This window comes from Sphaeramia orbicularis, chromosome 17, assembly GCF_902148855.1.
Source record: "Sphaeramia orbicularis chromosome 17, fSphaOr1.1, whole genome shotgun sequence".
NCBI lineage: Eukaryota > Metazoa > Chordata > Actinopteri > Kurtiformes > Apogonidae > Sphaeramia > Sphaeramia orbicularis.
Window position 1 is genome coordinate 22601823 of NC_043973.1, and position 20956 is coordinate 22622778.

General features: G+C 38.9%; 1 protein-coding gene and 1 long non-coding RNA gene across 3 annotated transcripts in view; both read right to left on the bottom strand.

The window, feature by feature from the left end:
* Window positions 1-20956, bottom strand: part of gpc1b (glypican 1b) — a 127160-nt gene that overhangs the window by 81187 nt on the left and 25017 nt on the right. The window lies entirely within an intron of this gene.
* Window positions 1132-16106, bottom strand: LOC115437928 (uncharacterized). Its single transcript, XR_003937996.1, has 3 exons — window positions 16096-16106; window positions 9531-9535; window positions 1132-1256 (listed from the first exon to the last, which is right to left on the bottom strand). It is a non-coding gene; the product is annotated as an uncharacterized LOC115437928 (long non-coding RNA).

Genomic DNA, 20956 nt, shown 5'->3' on the forward strand with positions numbered 1-20956 from the left:
AAAAATTGAAGGTCTTCCTTTAAAGGGTTTTTTTATTCCAGTCTTCCCAAACCCAGTGACAGCTATTTACAGAATATTAACAGGAAAAAGGAAAAAAAAATAACTAAAAAAAAAAAACCTCTTTGCAGACTGACAAAACACCCACAATGTGTCGTCAGCTTTTTCAGACACCCAACACGGCCAAAATGGCTGACATATATAGGGAAAAGCCCCTCCCACTGGGCATGACCCACAGCAATCAATTAAACAAACATGATTTTTCCTCAGACAATCACAATAAGATGAAACCTCAAAACACAAGAGAAATAAAGAAAAATACTCCTTTTAACCTTTCCACTCTATTTTTATCATATACCACTCTCCACTACAGAGAAATAACCTTAATAAGTGGAAACCACTAATTAAATGGTCAGGTGACCATTTTCCCAACTGACGCCCCCTTTATTAATCGGCGGCACTAGATACGCCCCTGTTTGGCCAGCTCGGGGTCAGTCTGCAGGAAGCAGCGCATGTGGTGAGTGTACAGCCTGAGTGTCGAATGTGTGCATATGTTGATGTGTAGAACAAACAAGTGTGCACCCTTGTACGAACTACTGTATGTGTGTGTGTGTGTGTGTGTGTGCGCGACGTGTACTTGTGTGGATGTGTGTGGCGTGTACTTGTGTGACACGTATTGTGTGTGCGTGGCGTGTATTGTGTGTGCGTGGCATGTATATGTGCATCGTGTAGTGTGTGGTGTGTACTTGTGCGTCGTGTAGTGTGTGTGCGTGCGCGTGTGCGTGTGTGAGTGCGCACTGTCCGCACTCAGTAAAGAGGACGGTCCGTCACAGGTACGTTCACACCGTTCCCGCAGATGTTGCATTCACGAGCACGTACCGCAGCCCGTGCCCAAGTACAAATGGGTGTTACAGGGCTGAAACAGTAGGTGGTGGTGTGGACGGAATTCTGTCGCTATCCTACAAATTGCAAAGTCAGAAGAAAACAAACCCTTTCGTCATCATCAGTGACTGTTCTGTTTATTTGTCTACAATGGCAGCAAGACAGGCACTACTTTTCTAACTGTTAGCCAGTTTGAAGCAAAGTGAAGAAGAGCAACCTTTGTTGTCCCTGATATATCACTGAGCAGTTCCGTCGATAAGGTGAGCCTGTGCTGCACGAATCCGAGGCTTTTTCAGGAGACAACAGGAGCGCTGTCTATGGTCTCGTGGTGATTAGGTCACTTCCGTTGTCAGAATGGTCATTAGGTCACGTCTGGTCTCAGGCACGGATCGTATTCACGCGGCAACGTACCGTGCTGGAGTCCGGGCAGTCCGTACCCAGGACTACCTTCTCAGCTGGATTCGGGTATGGTACTTGAGCACAGAATGTTTGCATTCACATTGATAAAAGTAAGCAGACTTTGGGGTCCAGCTTAGTCAAATCTGGACTCGAGTATGCTGTGTGAAAACGCCTTAGGTTTACCTGTTTTCATATTTGTATGAAGTAGATTTCTTTGGTTCCCACAAATAAAGGATGTAAAACAACAAAACTATATCAATGGAATGTTACAGATGTTGTATTTGTATTTAAGTGTAACCTTTTACCAACTGTCCAGTATCTGCAGACTGGCCTTGATGACTTCCTTACAAACAGTTTCATGGAGGCAGTGTAACCATTTTTGACTGGAACCATCAAAAGAAGCCTTTCCTGGAACTAAGTCCATTTAGACTAGGCTGGATTGGACTATTTGATCTCTGTCAAACAAAAACAGCAACATAAAAAAGTCTTTCACACATTCTGCCGCTGTTGCCAAAACTCCAAACACTACTGAATTTGTCATGGCTTAGCAGTTGTTAGCGTGATAGTGTGGGGCTGACTGGTCACACAATGACCCTTCAAGCTCTGGAACAAGCTTAATGATGTAAAAAATCATTAGTTCTCTCACTGCTGACAGGGACAGTGGACAGATTATGTGCAGTTTGAGAATTTATGTTCCGTGCAGCACAATCCAAGCATTCTTCAAAGATAGAACCACAGCAAATTACTCTTCACCATAGCTGTAAGGGGAATTATATCCAGAGGGTCTTGGAACTGATGAGCAACTCTGATGCTAAAAGGTCAGACTTGAATTAAACATTCAAAGGCAGTGAGAAAACTATGCATTTGACTTGTTGAATTTCAACCAAAACCAATTTAGTGAAGGAAATGGTTCCCAGAAACCTTGGTCCCTGGATCACATATTACATATGTAATGTGGTCTCAATCTAAATGACAGAAATAAAGTTATTCTCCTTAACAAGGGCACCAAGCTTCTGTGGTATTAAGCTTTTCACAGACAGCCCTTCAGGCCTTTAGAATTCTAAACCTTGGCATATTGCCCATGTGGGAGCAGCTTTATTGCAGCGCTCTGACAGGTAAATGCACAAGATGTGTAAAGGAATGTTTGTGTCTTTCACTTGGTACGCCTCTGTCTAATCCCCTTTTCAGTCCAGGCCTGAAAGAGGGCTTTTCATAGATTCTTTTTTGAAAAAAGGAAACCTAAATGCTTGTCAAATCTGCACTCCTGAACTCAGATGTGCAGCCGTTCTTCGCCTTATTTTTTCCCTCCTCTCTGTCTGCCTCTGTCATTCTCTCCCTCTTTCACTCAGCTGCTCAGTCATACCTCTATTAATGTTTTCCCTCAGTCCTCATTTGCCTGCTGACTTCAAAGTTCTAATGTTTTCCCCATCGCTTGTCACATTTTCTCGGTTTTCTGCATAGCATATTCTTTAAACAGAAAGCTTGAAACCGTGTTTTGCTCCTCTCAGTTTCCTTGATTCCAGTTTGTTTGCACCTGCCCTGTCTTTCTTTTTTTTTTTTTGCACTTCATTCTTTACAAAACCCTTTCCTTTCATATTCAAGTCGTCAGTTTGGTTATGTCAAAACTTTTCCACCTGTTTTGTGACATCTAAGGGATGTGGCTTCAATCTGTTGTTGCGTTGCTTGGTATAATTAGAAATATGGAGCTGCATCAGGTTGTTATATTATATCTCTAGTGGCTCTAACATAGAGCAATACTTTTTTACGACACTACAAACAAAAAGTTAAGGATATTTTTAAATTTTTTTCAGTTGGGATTCTTGCACAGCGCTTTTTACTTTTTTGTGTGTGAATTCAATTGAAACACATTTTTTTTTAATAACCAGACATAGTTTTATTTACAAATGGCAAAAATGACAAAAAAAAAAAAGACAAAAAAAAAAGCAATATCCTTAACTTTTTGTTTGTAATGTATGTTGTAACCCTAAAATTAGAGTTTCATGACGGACTAGTGCAGTGGTTCTCCACTTTTTTTGTCTCGTGACCCCATTTTAACATCAGAAATTTCTGGTGCCCCCAGACATTCAAAACAGAGACTTTGTTTTTAGCTAAAATTAATTTGTTTTTGATCATGGAGGCAGAAAAGCCAGGTGTAGATTACTGCACAAAGCGAGAATTTTATTTTCTTTGGTCAGTCCATGTACAGTCAGTCCAGCTTGGATTTACAAGGCTGACAATTAATACTGAACAAACAATAACTCAAACTATGAATTATGAAAGAGCTGCAGCATCTGAAACCGACCACAATGAACATTTGAAAGATAAACAGTACCACAGTGCTTCAGTTTCAGCTTCAGAGTTTGTCATGTCTTTTATGGATTGGGATTGTCTCTCGCAACTCACCATATATTTTTATTAGTAAGTTTTTATTTTGTTTTTTTTTAATCAATTACTAGAAATTTCAGGTGACCCCATTTGAATTCCAGGCGACCCCATGTGGGGTCCTGACTCCAAGGTTGAAAAACACTGCCTTAAAGTCTTACATTCTTACTGTTTTTTTGTTTTGTTTTTCATTTCAGCCATTAAATTATGGGGAAAAGTGTGTTGTAACACAAGCGCTATTGAACATGTACCAAGTAAAATATTACTGAAAATTGATTAATAATATAGTATTTACATGACTGATAATTAATACTGAACAAACAATAACAATAACTCAAACTATGAATTATGAAAGAGCTGCAGCATCTGAAACTGACCACAATGAACATTTGACAGATAAACAGTACCACAGTGCTTCAGTTTCAGCTTCAGAGTTTGTCATGTCATGTGTGTATTGTGATTGTCTCTGTCAACTCACCATTTATTGTTTATTAGTATAATTTTTATTTTTATCAATTACTAGAAATTTCAGGCGACCCCATTTGAATTCCAGGTGACCCCACGTGGGGTCACGACTCCAAGGTTGAAAAACACTGGACTAGTGGATATGGTGATAAAACGGAGAACACAGTGATTTGCCATTGTTATAACTTGATATCACCGGGTAAAGATCAAAGATCGCCATGAAACCAGAAAACAACATAAGCTATAAAAGTGTTGGTGTCAATCCAATTTAAGAGGCAGGAGTGACATCTCATCTCACCTCGCTAACACCTTAAATGAAATGTTCTTTTCTATATTGCTGTCCGCATATTAAAAATGATTTCGAGTAAACCCAGCTGCTGAACTGAACCAGTGTAAGTGGGACAAAGCTTCTCCACTGTCCTCCCTCACTGGAAACAGTCATTAGACAGAGCTGGTCTGTGCTGAAAGGCTAGATGGTTATCCTCCCAGAGCGAGATGAAGGAGGGAGCTGAGAGGGAGGCCACAGGGAGACAGATAGGGCACTGGCTTTTGCTGAAAGGGTAGATGGTTATCCCCTCCAACCACGAAGGGAGGAGGAGAGGTTGGAGGTGGAGAAAAAGACATTGAGAATTTATAGGCAAGGGCATGAGGAAGAGAGAGACAGGAATAGAGAAGGAGATATAGAGAAGGACTGAAGGTCTCTGTGGTTATCTATCCTTCTCCTCTGCAACCAAGTCTTATCTGTAGTCATGACGCCACTCAAAAAGAAGCAAACAACCGCAATCTCCAGCATCCCTACACTACTACCAGGTTAATAGTACAGGCCATGAGTCACGAAACCTGCAGAGAGAACAGCATCTTGATCTGGTCCTATACTGTTTATTTGATCAATATTAGAGCTGAAAGGAAATCTGTTTATAGTTTATTTAACCTTTTAAGCACACTTTGTACTTCGTGTTAAAAAACTTCATATTATTTTTCACAATTTAAATAAGGTTAGAATTCAAAAGTTGTTCATTTTTGCATGATCTTTAAAATTCTGGCCACCAACTAAAATTTGAACATTGTAAACAAAAGAAAATTACAAAACTAGCATCTGTCTCCCAAGTGTGCCTAAAATGCACTATTTCTTCCATTTGATATGTATGGTTAGGGCTGATCTTGATTTACAAAAATAAAATCAAATTAGAGCAGAAAAATAAATCAATATATAATATTTAATAGTTTGATTTATAGGTGTGCATTTTACGCACACTTGGTGACAGATGCTAGTATTTTTGAACATTTGACCTAGCGCCGAAAATAATAATGCAAATTAACCGATGTTGCTGTTAATTATTGACATATGCCAGGATGAAAAAAATCAAATAATATGTGATCTACTTTTTATGTAGTACAGGGTGACACAAAAAACACGGGAACTTTTTAACAATCCAATAAAACCAAGAGTGATGGAAGAAAAATATTTTATTCATAGTAATTGAAACCTTAAACCATGCCATTTAAGAAACGATGGAATTTTCATTTTTTAAAAATTACTTCCTGTAGATGGCGTCCTCCTGTACGAATGCATTCTTGAAATCTGCTGTTGAGATTCCTCATTGATCGCTGCAACATCTCAGCTGGGATACTGTGAATTTCATCCTGAATTCTCTGTTTTAACTCATCCAGAGTTCTTGGTCGAGTCGTGTACACTTTACTCTTGAGATAGCCCCGCAAGAAAAAATCACAAACGGACAAATCTGGCGATCTAGGGGGCCAGGGAACGTTACCGAATCTTGAGATCACACGGTTACCGAACAATTCTTGCACAGCCGCCAATGGTTACTAAAATGGGGGTGTGTTTACTTGCTCAAGGTCACTGTCTCGCAGTGCTGTCACTTGCTCGTCTGCCAATACGCACTTCAAAAATTCCCGTTTTTTGGGTCACCCTGTATATTGAAAAAAAAAAATTTTTTTGTGTTTTTTGCATCCAAAAAAATGGTTCGTTTACAATACAAACACGGCATTCAAAGGGTTAAAAAACATGACAATTATTGAGTATTTGGTATTTTTATTTACAGCTCAAGTTGATGAAATAGAAAAAAGTGTAAAAGAATTAAAAACAAAGTGTATGAATTTTTCTTTTGACATTATTCCACAAGTGTGCCAAAAACGCACACTTAGTGCTTAGTAAGGGCCTTGCTGGACGGGATACCGGAGGGTTAACATGATGCCAAAACTTAATATTGTCCCCATAATCAAAATAATTACTTTTATGACCAAACTCTTCCTGCATATTTTGTATGTGTTATCTAATCTTTAATATTTTGGTCGGTTTTATAAGGCTGAGCATAGAAATGATAAATTATTTAGAGTGCGGTTACTTGTATAAAATATTAAATTCAGTGCTAAAAACAAATAGAAGAAAGTAATCAAACTCTTTTCCTTGTAGTTAAATCTATGACAGCTGCATTTTCCACAAGCATAATTTCTTAGTGGTGCTGAATGATTTCATTTTGAATCCAGCTGCAAAGTGATGAACTCTGACATATAACTCTATCTACAGTCCTTATTAAAATACATCACACACACCATCCTATTTTCTACCACATTCATCACAAGAAACGCAGTCCATTGTACGTGCACCTAATCCTGCAGGATGGATTTCCACCACCTGTTTTGCCCACTCTTCATCCAGCTGTGACAAGGTGTTAGAAATACACCGAGGAGGACCTGAATATATGGACAAAAGCCAAGACCGGCCTGACATCATGTAGCCTTCCTCTGCATCACAGCCACCTACAAAGCTTACTATTGTATGGCACAGCCGGTGCCCTCCACCCACGTTTGTCACACCACCCAGATACTGCTGCACTGGCATCAGTCAACGGACAAAAGAGCACTTTTAATTAACTTCAAATCTGTCAGCTACCACCGAGCCATGCCAAAGCAGACATGTCAGATCTTGGCTCATTTGATCTTTAACAGATTTTTTTCCCGTAAAACTCAAAGACAAAAAGGCCAGCTTATAAAAGTAGCAAGAATTTGCACAAAAAACACATTATTAGGCAAAGAGTAGGGGGGTGAATAGACACAGAGTTTGTATATGCTTGTTTGTGCTCTGTGTGCAAGTTCCAAAAATACTGTGTAGAGTAAGCTGATTTAAGAAACTGGTCTAATGGCATTATTTTTTACAGACAGCATCCTTAAATCAAATCCAATATATTAATTCACAACTAAAGGTTCAATACTTTTAATACTTCACCCACCCTTCTTGCGTTAGACATTTGACTGAACACATTTTATACTAATACTGTATTAATCACCGTCAGTTATTGCTATTAAAGGGAAGAAAATCTGCAATGCTATGGTGCCAGAAAATATACAAGCATCAGTTATAATGTACTACAGCAGATGGAAGCAATATTAACCACACACACAGGGGACTAAATACCAGATGAAAAATATCATCACTTTTTTGTTGTTGTTTTGTTTTTCTTTTTAAAATGGGACAGAAAGTAAGGGTACAGTTGGATAATTCTTACAGTGCTATTAATATTAACCTTAATGTCTATAGTTATTTTTACTGCCCCTGTCAGTGGAGGTGAAAATGTAATAAAGTGAGCATTAAAATGACCTTTTCTTCTAATTACCTGTCTCCTTGGCTTGGCTATTGTTATTCGTAAGGAGACTAAAATTCAAGCCGCAAAATGAGGTTAAATGGAGAGCTTAGGGTTAACTCTTTGAGACTCAAAGACAGGCTAATCGAACAGATGAATACTATTGGTGTTGGGTTCCTTTACACTTGCTGCATTAAAAAAAAAAAGAAAGAAAATAGATTGAGGGGGTATAAGATGGGGTGTTTCTGCTGCAGCAGAGGAGCATTGCTTTAGAGACTAAACACAGAGAACATCAAAGCCTGCTTTAGGCTAGAAATAGGGAGAGAAGGGAGGGTGTAGAGGCAGCAACTTATAGCTTATGGTCCCCGCTGAGCAACTGAGAGAGAAAAAGAGTGGAATAGGGTGAAAAGGCAACAGTAAGAAGCTCAGAGAAAGAAAAGAAAAGGTCCTTGTACTTCAGTGAGTGGAGCGTCCTCCTGACAGAGTCCTATTATGGTGGCTGTTTCCAGACAGCCCGATATAGGTTTTCTTTACAGACTACAATAATAACTACAGGGGTAGTCGCCAGTTAACTGCCAGGGCAGATGTCTGTATCACCAAATAGTGCTGGAGTGCACGACCACGGCCTTTACAAGTGCTACAGGCTGGTTTAACTACAAGGACAGACCTGCTCATAAAAGCCGATGTCTCAGGCGTACACACACATATACAGTAACTTCATACAGACCACAGAAGCACCTTGAGGTACAATAAAAATCCTAAACCAAGACAGATTCTGTTTGCTAAACAAGGCAGGGGCAATATAATTCTGACAAGTAAACAGACGCCCCTCCGAAGCATCTCCACAAGGACACGCACGGGCACATCTCAAGGCCTACACTCGCATCTGTCCATTTCCTCTTTCCCGACCTGTAAATTTTCATTAAAAGCTCACTACTGCCAAGTAAAAAAGATCATTTAATTTTGGATGGACTTTGTAGCAGTTAAAGGGACACTTAGCCATCTGAGCTCGCTGCTGTGAATGGATTTCACTGGGCTGCAGATGAGCACAGAAGCCAGGAATTCATGAGAACTCTGGGAGACTGGGCTTTGTTTGTGGTCAGATTATGAGTGTGCCATTCCCAAGGACCTCAATTAGAAAAGATAGGGATCTAATCCATGAGTAAATAGCGGATGAGAGCCACAGGACTTTGGGTTTTTGAGGAAGGGGAATTTTTGGGCAGGATATGTGCACTTCCTGATGGGGATAAAGAGAATGAAGCACCAAGATTGTTAAGGGTGACTTGCTGATGTCTCAGTGTCAGACGTATAGTGGAGATCTTGTTATGTGGATAAATAGGCACACTTAACCTCATTGCCAGGGAGTGGTAGCAAAAACACAGAGGTCTATTTCAGGGGCTGATAATGATATATGTAAGAACTTGTGTGTGCATTGGAATCATATCTGAACATTCAGATATAAAAAGGCAGAGTCTGGCACACAGGATTTTGCTTTACTTTGCTGAAATAACAACCATCAATATCAAGACATGGATGTTTTCAAAGGATATCACGTTCCAAACTGCAACTACGCACTCATTCAACAAAGACATATCTTTTTTGGGGTTTTTGTGGAATTTTATTTTGCAACATAAGGTGACATCGTGGTGCAGTGGATAGCATGAGTGCTATCCACTGCACCACCATGTCACCTCACAGCAAGGAGGTCCTGGGTTCGATTCCAAGACCAGTTGATGGGGGTGGGACCTTTCTGTGTGGAGTTTGCATGTTCTCCCCGTGTCTGTGTGGGTTCTCTCAGGGTACCCTGGCTTCCTCCCACCATCCAAAGACATGCACTCTGGGGCGCCAGGGGTAAACATGACAAATTCATGGGGCCCAGTATTTGGGGGGAGCCCGTAGAGCAGTGGAGGGGACTATACAGGGTGTCCCAAAAAAAATTATACACACTTTAAATAATTGTAAATAAGTGTTTATTAACCCTTTCATGCATAAGTCACTACAGTGGACAGTTATTCCACAGCTGTTTTCTTGTATATTAATGGGTTTTGTTGTTTTAGTTTCATATCAGCCAACACAGTGGACACTTACGCACCATCTCATACCCTGACATTCATACCATTACTGTAACTTTGATGTTCTTGATAAACCTGATCTGCAGTGACATGTTTTAGTGTAAATCAATTGTTATTTGTTAGACAAAACTTTTTTTTTTTTTGCATTTTATCTCCATGAAGTGAGTAATTACTAGCATTAGAATATGTTAAAATGTGAGAAGACATCAGATTAGCAGCATTAAAAATGTCTTTATTTCATTGTTTTCATATCACTTTCTCAGATTGGGTTTTAAACATATGTTTCTTTACTTCAAAAATTAAATGCATGGATATTTTTGTAACTCTACAGAAAAAAAAAACTTGATCACGTTTTTTTTATGCCTAAGGAGGAATAAAAACACTCAAGAAAAAAATCTTGACTAAGGTTCTCATAATTCATGCATGAAAGGGTTAAAATTCATTCAATTTACAAACATCATTTTATTGCCTGGTCTCAAACTGCCGTCCGTTCTGGTCCGGACACTGCTGACAACGCCAAGCAATGGAATCGCACACATCACAAAACAATTCCCTTGTTATTTGTGTACATTCACGTTCAATGGCTGCTCTCAATTCAGTGACCGTTGCAGGTCTCATAGCGTAGACTTTGTCTTTTAGGTGTCCCCGTAAAAAAAAGTCTAGTGGTGTGAGGTCTGGTGGGTATTCAATGAAACTTCTCTGTCCAGTCCACCTGTTTGGCAAGTTGTCAGCAGTGTCTGGACCAGAACGGACATCAATTTGAGACCAGGTGGTGACAAAACAATAAAATGATGTTTGTAAATTCTATTACATTTTGAAAATTAAATGAATTTTAACAAACACCTACTTTACAATTATTTAAAGTGTGTATACATTTTTTTGGGACACCCTGTTGAAGTTGTGAAAATTTCGTGTAAGATCCGTTGTATAAGAGAGGTGCAGAAGTCGGGAGGCAAACGTTGAAAGAATGTTAAGTTTCGTTTTCATGGATAATTGGTAGCGGCGCCCCTGCCTGCACTGATTGGTTAATCGGTCAATCTAAATTGCCCATAGGTGCGAATTTGAGAGTGTTTGTCTCTACATGTCAGTCCTGTGATGAACTGGTGACATGTCCAGGGTGTACCCCATCTTCACCCATAAGTAGCTAGCTGGGATAGGCTCCAGCAACCCCTAAGACCCTAGTGAGGATAAAGTGGGTTTGGAAAATGAATGAATGAATGAATTTATTTTGCAGGGATTTAGCCATTTTGTCAACATGGAAGAAAAAAATCTGCTGATGTTCTGACCTGGTCATTCAGTTTATGAGGTGCAGCCGATCGAATTTTTTAGACACATAATGTTGCTGAACCTAAACCCGAACACCTGAATCAACCCCAGATCAAAACACTGCCAACACAGGCTTGTACTGTAGGCACTAGGCATGATGGGTAATCACTTCATCCGCCTTTCTTCTCCTGATGTGCTCATCACTTTGAAACAGGGTCAGTCTGGAACCATCAGACCACGTGACCTTTTTCCATTAAAACTCAATCTAATCGTTATGCTCTATAGGAAACTAGAGCCTTTTTTTTCTGATAAGTGGTTTTCTTAAGGCTGCACAGCTGTTCAGTCCAAATCCCAAGAGTTCTCTTCCCATTTTATGTGTGGGAATGCTCTTACTTTCACTATTGAACAAAGCTGTGAATTCTACTTTTTATTTATTTATTTATTTATTTTACAATTTGATTCCTCCAAACATCTAAGTAATCTCTGATCATGATCATTCTGGATTTTTCTTTTACTCCATTTCTTCCCCCGAGGATAATTTCTCACCACCATCCTTAAAGGTTTGAATAATTCAGTGAGCAGTTCTTAAAATATTTTTTGTAGTTTCAGCATATTTTTGGATGTTTTCTTTGCTTGATGGAGGCTGATAATTTGGCTCTTCTGAAAAGGAGATCCATCTTTTCCACAACCACAGGATACGCCTTCTGACGTGGTTGTTTAAGAAATGAGAACTAACTCACTGCATCAGCTAGAATTAAATAACTTGTTACAGTTGAAACATATTAATCACTGTAATGAATTTCCAATGGAAGGATTTTAACTATTTGCTGAATTAAAGGGGTCATATTTTGCTAAACCCACTTTTATTAGTCTTTGGTTCATTTATTTGTGTATTTGGACCCTAATAGTTCAAAAAGTTTGAATTTGAACCCTCCAGGTGCTACAAAGCTATCCTTATATTCACTTTGGCAAAAATCGAATGGATTTCTACAACCCGTTTTAATTCCTGCTTAATTTGTTACGTACATAACTCGTCACATCATGACATTTGCACATAAAGTCAAGACTTCCGACAAACATTTCTCAGAGTATGTCATAATTGTTTGTCAGCAGCAGCGGTTGAAGTCCATACTGAAAATATGTCCAAACTTCGATCCGATTACCTAAAATATTCAATTGTTTGTTGAATGGGACAGAACAGCACAGCCAACAACCTGGAAGGGGTGGGGTGTGAAGTGGAAAATCTGCATTTAAAGGGCCAGCGCTCAAAATGACCTTTCTGGTGTCATTACTCAGAAATAGGGTTGAAGATGGACCTGTGGAGTTGAATTAATGAAGAATTCAGACCCAAGCATAGCATTTACAGTTTATGTAGACCACAGGGAAATGTTTTAAAATGCACAATTCCATTTTTTTTAAAAAAAAAAAAAGCTAAATATCACTCCTTTAAAGCCAGGTGACTTTTTCGTGGCAGGGGAGTGAATGGTAACCACCACAGTAGCTATCAACTCACATTAACTTTCACTGCACTACAAGAATTATACAAACTAAATAGCTAAATCTGACTGTTCTGTGGAGAAGGGGTAGGATTAAATAAGTTCTACTTCCCAAGGTTATTATCGTTAACAAAAACTAACGAAAGGATTGAAAACTAGAATTGAAAAAACATTTTCATTAACTGAAATAAATAAAAACTATAATTTAAAGAAAAAAACGAAAACTAACTGAAACTGTATTGTGTGCTTACAAAACTAACTAAAACGTATAAAAATAATGGATAAAATTCCCATCGTTTTCGTCTTTGTCAATGTCGGACTGATACGAAAGCGATTTATTTCACTCTAGCAATTTTAGCTAGCGGCACCATATGGCACTTCACGGTCCGTCACTTGTCATCACTTGTGGTTTACAGTCGTCTTCTGGTCCCCACTCTACCTGGAAACATGGAGACTAAAGTTGGGAGAAAACAGCAGAGTCCTGTCTGGGATTTATTTGAATACGACAGCGAAGAAGAGAAAAGATACGACAAATCTAAAATTAATACTAAAACTAAACTAAAACTAAAACCATTTAGAAAAAAATGAAAACTAATAAATACTAGCAAACCTGCTCTAAAAGTAAATTAAAACTTACTGAATTTTTAAAAAAAAAACATCAAAACTAAATAAAACTAAACTATAATGAAAAATCCAAAACTATTATAACCTTGCTACTTCCTCCCACTCCTTTTCGAATGTGCGTACGAAGTCATACTTTGTTTTCATGTACGTTTTTTCATGTTTTCTTGCAATCTGTTTTATTTCAAAGGACTGAGAAGGATTACTTTTGTTTTGTTGCATATTCGAAATAAACTAAACTGAAACTGAGCTGAAAAAATAAGCTAGTGATTATCTAAAACACAAGATTTTAACGTATAACTCAAAGGGAGGCATAGGTGTAAAATAGGACTCATGTATTGTATTGAAGATTCTTCAGGTCCCCATGTATTTCCTGTGTTACTTGGAAGCCAGCATAAGCATTCTCCTGTCACCATTTACAGTGCTTTTAATTCAACTGTACAAATTTATAAGGAGTAATACTGTATACATTTTACTGTGCATAGATCAAAAAGACTTTGTGCTCCTGGGACAATTAGCGAAACACAATAAAGCAAAGACTGCTTACTGCTTGGGGATGTTGTATCTAAACGCTGAAAGGAACGTGCACATTATCCACTTGCGTTTCACTTTCTTAATAATCACACACACGGGACAACATTATTACCATCTGTCTACGATTATTGAAAACAGCATGACTTCTCTTACTCTGCGCCTTCCTTTGTTTTTTAAAAATGATAGACATTAACAAACCACTGAAGGCCCACAATAATAGGTAGAAATAAAATAATTGCACATTACAATAAAAGTGTGAGCATGGTCTATGTAAAATAAATAAATAAATAAATAAAGTATTTATTGTGGTGTAATGGTGCATTAGGCAGTGTGTTCCCAGGAGAGATGGGGATCTAGTTACAATTTGCAAAATGGGTGATGTGGGAGGTGCGGAGCTCAAGCTGCCTCTTTTAAACAACTGCTGCATGCCATTTAGACAGGGATGAGCTGGTAGGACACTGCGCACACAGAAAAACAAGCCTGCTGGAGAGAAGAACAAAGAGTGGGAAAAAAAAAAAAAAAAAAAAAAAGAATAGTGCTTTTAGAAAAGGTAAAAGTGTGATAAAAGCATGATAAAAGGGGAGGGTAGTGCGTCTGAGCTAGAGTGGTTTCCTATGACAATGCAGCGATGCCATTTAGTAACTTTGATGGGCAGTCTGCACCATGAATGGATGCCACAAAAAGCATGAAGACTGTGCCGCAGCATTAGTGTGTCACTTATGATGGGCTACAAACACCGAAACTCACGAGGTTGTTTTTACATTACCATTTTGCTTTTGTGTGCTAGTTCTTTTGGTCCATATGGTCAGGCATATTGGCCTGTTCCTACATTTTTGTTGCGGTCTGAGCCCTGACATGGGCAGATTACATCACACCGACTCTAGTGACCATGGAGTATCATGGAAGTGACCCAGGAAATTGGTAGCCAGATTGGACACAGTCACTAGGGTTCTGACAAAAGGACTGATTTTAAAGGAATATTTATAATTGAGGGAGTAACATGATTCTTTGCATTTGTCAAAAATATCAGTAAACTTGAATATGAACAAGCATACTTGAATATAGACAACACAATCAGACAAAAAAAAATTGTTATCACTGAATCACTTAGCCGTTTCTCTATATCACAGGTGTCAAACATGCGGCCCGTGGCCCAAAACTGGCCCGCTAAAGGGTCCAATCTGGCCTGTGGGATGAATGTGTGAAATGCAAAAATCATACATACCAAGGATGTAAAAATCATTTTAGGTCAATTCAACCTAAATTGGGTCAGACCAGTAAAATACTATCATAATAACCTATGAATAATGAAAGACACATTTTTTCCTCTTTGTTTTAGTGTAAAAAAAAGTCGAATACACAAAATGTTTACATTTACTAGCCCTTTTACAAAAAATGTGAACAACCAGAACAAATATGAACCTGAAATGTCTCAAGAGAAGTATGTAGAATTTTAATAATATTCTACCTGTTATTAAATGTTTGGTGCATTTGTAGATCCACTGTGATCTGTAAGTTATAATGTGCATGTGTAAATGATAAACTGAGGCAGAATATTGTTCTAGAACAATACTTGGGTCGCGACTGATGATGTTTCATGAGAACGGAAGAACAGACGAGAATGCATATTGAGAAATGGCTATTGTCATGTTATGCATTAAACACAAACAGCCTATTAACCACAGCGTCCACTACTTTACACACAGTCTCACCATCACCATCCTCCATGCATCTCTAGGTCTGTCCATAGATAAATAAGACTGTTCATCAGAGTTTGTAACTTCAGGTATACAAATACACATTGCTTTATATTACAAGCAGACAACCAAAAAAAAAAGAGTCGTTCAAAAGACGTCAACAAACAACACATTTTTCTACATTTAAACATATTGGAGGGATATTCAATAGTTGTAATCAGGAAATGATATCATAAATTCACCACACTGAATGAATTTACTACAAGGCCAGTGCTGGGTATATACTGTCGGGTCAAAAAACAGTAATGTCCCGTCAGAGAGCGAACTTCAATTGATTGCCATTCCGACATTTATTTCAATATAAAGTAGCTCCTTGTTTTGGATAATCACTTATGGTCCAACTAAAGCAAAAATGAATTTAAAGTAAAAATGTGGGTCATTTAGCAACACTAATCTGTCAAATTGTCTCTAAAATGTCCTGTCACAGAGATTTCAACACCATGACTTGACCCTGTCCATTATAGAAAAAAGCTTAAGAGTCTGCAGTTTAACATGTACACACTCAAAACCAGGGCTCTCAAACTCATGGCCCGGGGGCAAAATGCAACCCGCGGGATGATATTTTGTGGCCTACTTGACATCAAACTTTAGTGTTAGTGCGGACTACACAAAGTTCTCAAACGTACCTTTTGCTGAGTCTTGCCAGGCTTTTATTTCATTCATTTTTATCACTTATGGGCTACCATAGATAGTCTCGTGACAGCTTCCGGCGGCATTTGTTCTCAACAGTTGTCAAGCTAGCCAACTGGGAAGTACTTCGGGAAGTATGAACATTAGTCACTTAGTTGAAACATATTCCAGATTGACACTAAATGGATGGAAAATATATACCATCACCCAGTTCCAGTCATGTCGCTCTCAAAATGTGCCGTGACGAGAAAAGTTGGCAACAAGCACAGGCAACTTCAGAAAACGTGGGAGACAGAATATTTTTTTGTCGAGCACAGGGACACCCCTACATGTCGCATATACACAGAGAAAGTTGCGGTGTATAAGGAATACAACATCTGACGTCATTACTCAACTAGACATGCTGAGGAGTATACAAAAAACACAGGGAGATGTGAGAAAGAACCAGGTCACCAATCTGAAAAAATGTCTATTGAGGCAACAAGATTTATTCAAGAAAGCAAACAAAGAGAATGAAGCAGCAGTCGAAGCTAGCTACGTGGTGATTGAGATGTTTGCTAGGGCTGGAAAGCCATTCAAAGAGGGTGAGTTCATCAGAAAGTGCGTGTTACTCGTTGCGAGTAAAGAAACCCTTTTTTGTGGAATACTTAATGCGGCCCAGCCTGACCCAGACTCTACCTCCAGCGGCCCCGAGGTAAGTTCAGTTAGATCCGTGCTCTAAAAACTTCTTGGTTTTAGATACAGGGCAGTCAATAATGCAACTACTACTGTTCAGAAAAAAAAAAAATTACAGTAAGCAAGACTGAAACTAGGGATGCACCGATACCAATACCAGTATCAGTTGTCGGGGCCGATACTCAGCATGTGTACTTGTACTAGTATTCGTACTGGAGATATTTCAAAATAAATGACGGTGACAAAAGTAATGGTAAAGACACAGACAAAGCGTTCTGCCCGTCCTCTGTGTACATTCCATCCATTTTCCAGGTGCTTGCGGATGGGTGTCCAGATGGAGAATCCCACCGGGAACCGTAGCGGATCTTTTCAAAGAGCAACTGTGTGAGATAGTGAAAAACTACTGACATGTTTATGACAACTACCCTCATCAATATCAATATCAACATTAATATCCACATTAGTGTTACCTTTGTCGTCTCCATATTTATTATTATTGAGTTTCTTCTTATTCTCAAAAAACCTTACTCTTCTTCGTCATATTTGTCCAGTGTGGTTAATTAAGAGTGGCGCCCCCTGGTAGATTGATTGAGAAACGCTCATTCCAACATATTAAATGTCAGTCACAGCCCTTTGTTACAGTCAGACTAATGACAATGACAATAAAGCGCATTTTAAAAAGTAACTAATAACTGTAATGGTATTATTAAGTACTCATATCGGTACTCAGTATCAGCAAGTACACAAATGTAAGTACTTGCACTTGTACTTGGCCTGGAAGAAAGTGGTATCGGTGCATCCCTAACTGAAACCGATTGTAAGACACTAGACGACTCCATTCCACTGAGTTATTCTTTGACTAATCATGTATGAAAAGGCCATTAGCATACATCGTATCTGAAACAATAATCCATGCAACATATATTGACTACATTAAGTCACCATGACACTGTTTGTCATGGAAAAGTGGAAAAATATACAGCACATAATTCAGATAAAATGCAGCGCTATAATTTTAATCTCATTTAGAATTTTAGAGGCTTCATAGTGAATGTGGGAATGCCATCATGTTATTGATTCAATAATAAAAGCCATGGAATTTGTCAAATGACAGTGAGTGGATGATGCATGTTGTTAAAAAGAGTTGTTTTTTCTTAGTTTTTTTTCTGTTCTGATATAATAACCTTCAAATTTACTCTGAGTTTTTATGAGCATCTACATAGAGAGTAAATTAAATACCTGATTTTTGCAGAATAATGTAAAAATCTAAGTATAACATTTTCACTGAAAGGCAAATTGCTAACTTCCTGTTGGAGTTAGCTCATGGGTGTCAGCGTATGATTTGTCGGGCTCGATGAGGCAAAAATTTTGCCATTCATTTCATGTCTGTATGACATTCCTACTGGCCACCAGGGCCATTTTTGTGTATGTAGGTGGCGCTAGAGAGCACATTTTGGCACCTATGGGGTTAATTTTTACATTTTTTAAAAAATTTTTGCCAGACGTGACATGAATCCCAAATTTGGTGAGTTTTTGACAGAAGTATAATATAAAAACAAACAAAATAGAATAGGGCCTTGGCTCGGTCCCTAACTTCGATCTGGAAAAAAGTGGTATTGGTGCATCCCTAACTGAAACCTATTGTAAGACACTAGACAACTCCATTCCACTGAGTTACTCTTTGACTAATCATGTATGAAAAGGCCATTAGCATACATCGTATCTGAAACAATAATCCATGCAACACATATTGACTACATTAAGTCACCATGACACTGTTTGTCATGGAAAACTGGAAAAATATACAGCACATTTTTCCATTGCATTGATACGTCTGTCAGAATGGAGTGGCTGATGACAGGATGGATGGATGGATCCACATGCGGTGTGTCTGAGTAAATGAGTGTGAGCTAAAAAGTCCGTCCCCGGAGGTCATTTCACCCTTCAGCTTGACTCCTGCCTGGCCAGCAGTGGATAACACAGACAATGAGGAATGATTTAGGGTCCCTTCGCCTCAATGTCACAGCAGGCTGTCGCGGACCTCCTGCCTCAGCACCATGTAGGTACGTACACCTCCTCCTCAACCTTCTGCAAACCTATGTTGTTAGGATTTTTATTTAATTGGCCTGTCAAAGCAGGAAAGATAATGAGTCAGTTATAAGAAACCCAGACAAGGGATATGTTTGGAGAAGCAATTTGTGATTGATTTTAATTTAATGAGTATGCCTTGCTGGTGTACACTCAAATACTCACACAAATACACACTCAGCACATACACTGTTGTATTGGTTGGATGACCTGATCCAATGCAGTCGGCGGAGACAGCAGAATGAGCTCTGTGTCCAACGCATAAACAACAGTTACTGACGTCACCAAAAACAACAGGGCCAAGGCTTGAGAAAGACAGCCAGCCAATTTATATAACAATGTGCAAAAAAAAAAAAAAAAAGGGAGCTTTGCAATGAACGCGACAGCTGTGCTCAATCAAGGGAACTAAGCCAAGAGAGATGTGAGGGACACAGAAGGACTGAGAGGAGGTAAAGAAAGCTGAGAGAGAGGAAGAGGGAGCTTGAGGGGAAAAGAGAAAGATGGGATATTAGAGTGAAGTAAGGAAAGCGAGTCTCAGGTCTAAAGTCATATCGCAAAAAACTGACAGCCTGAAAAGGGGATGGAGGATTTAAGGAGAGAATGACTATAGGAGGGAAAGTTCATTTCAGTGAGAAAGCAACTCTCATGACAAAACAGCCCAATACGGAACATCAAAGCATTGACGCTTCTCTTTTTGCATCACTACCCTATTGCAAAGAGGTGTAAATTTGTCAAGACAGTGAAACTAGGTTGCCGTTTTGTACTTCAATAAAGAAAAGCACCCTTAACTTCTCACCCTTTATTCCTCGGGGGAAGGTCGTATAAAATGAACACCTAAAAATGTAGCTTTTTTCCTGTTTTATGATATAGCAGAGGAGATGTTGATGGACTCGAAAACCTGCACAAAGTCAGTCCAACTTTTCTAAAGTTCAGTCCGTCCAGTCCTCTAGGCCCTGGCTATTCATCAGCAGACATCACATGACAAACCACAGCCATTCATCCTGAGCACTCACAGCCTCCAACAGGATTTGTGATTCAATTTGACTGACTGATGCACTCTGGGCTTCAGGGCTGGAGCTGAGTTTACAGGGGTTTGCAGAAGAAAGTAGGGTGCAGAGTGCAGGGACACACGGGGGGGAGACGTCTCGACTAGTGTGGCTTCACAGCTATAGGAAGTGATTTATTCGCACACTGTGGATGTTCGTAAGCCTGTAGACATGCACAAGCACATGTCGGTTCGGTAGATAACACAAGCACAATAGCAGACAAACAAAAACAAGCACAAATGGCGTGAGATGAAAATTGATTTCAAAATGCCATGCTGTGTGTGATAACAGAGTGAAAAAATGAGAAGTGACAATACTAAAGACTTAATGCTTGTTATGATATATGACTCAGCGAAATAACAGCAAAAGTGATTGAAGTATAATACATGAAGGGCAATAAAGTATTCCTGAGTGAAACAGGAAGTGAGAAAAATGACTGTTGCTTTATAAACTCTACAGATCAACTCTACTTCCCTCTTTATCTCAGCAGGATTGCAGCAAGAGCATGAAAGATTCAAAGAGAAAGCTTTTAGTTTAAACCAGAGGCCGGCCCAAAGATGCTCACTCAGACACAAAACATAAAACAAACTTAACAGACTATCTTTAAAAAAGCTTAATGTTATAATAACCCATAAAGTCAAAGGACAAAACAAAGCAACAAGCAAATTCAACCCATGGGCGTTCCCATATTTACAGGTACCTAACAAAAAGGCCAAAATGCTTTAAAGTAAAACCAGTGAACCAGAGATGAAACATAGTGATGCAAGATCCTACATTTAAATGGGCTCATGCGTATTGCTGCTCAAACACATTTAGAATGCATAAAGACTTGCAGTACCATAAAAAGACCTTTTAGGCCTACAGTCTGCATTGTGAAAGTTGTTGACTTGGTAAGTAGGTAGAGAACATTCACGAAGAAAGCTTTTCATCTTTCCTCTCCAAAGTGACCTTGAATGAGCCTGTTTAATGTTCAGCGTGTAAGAAAGGCAGAAAATTTAAATAATGCATATATAATTATGTTCACGTTAGTAACCATGCAAAAAA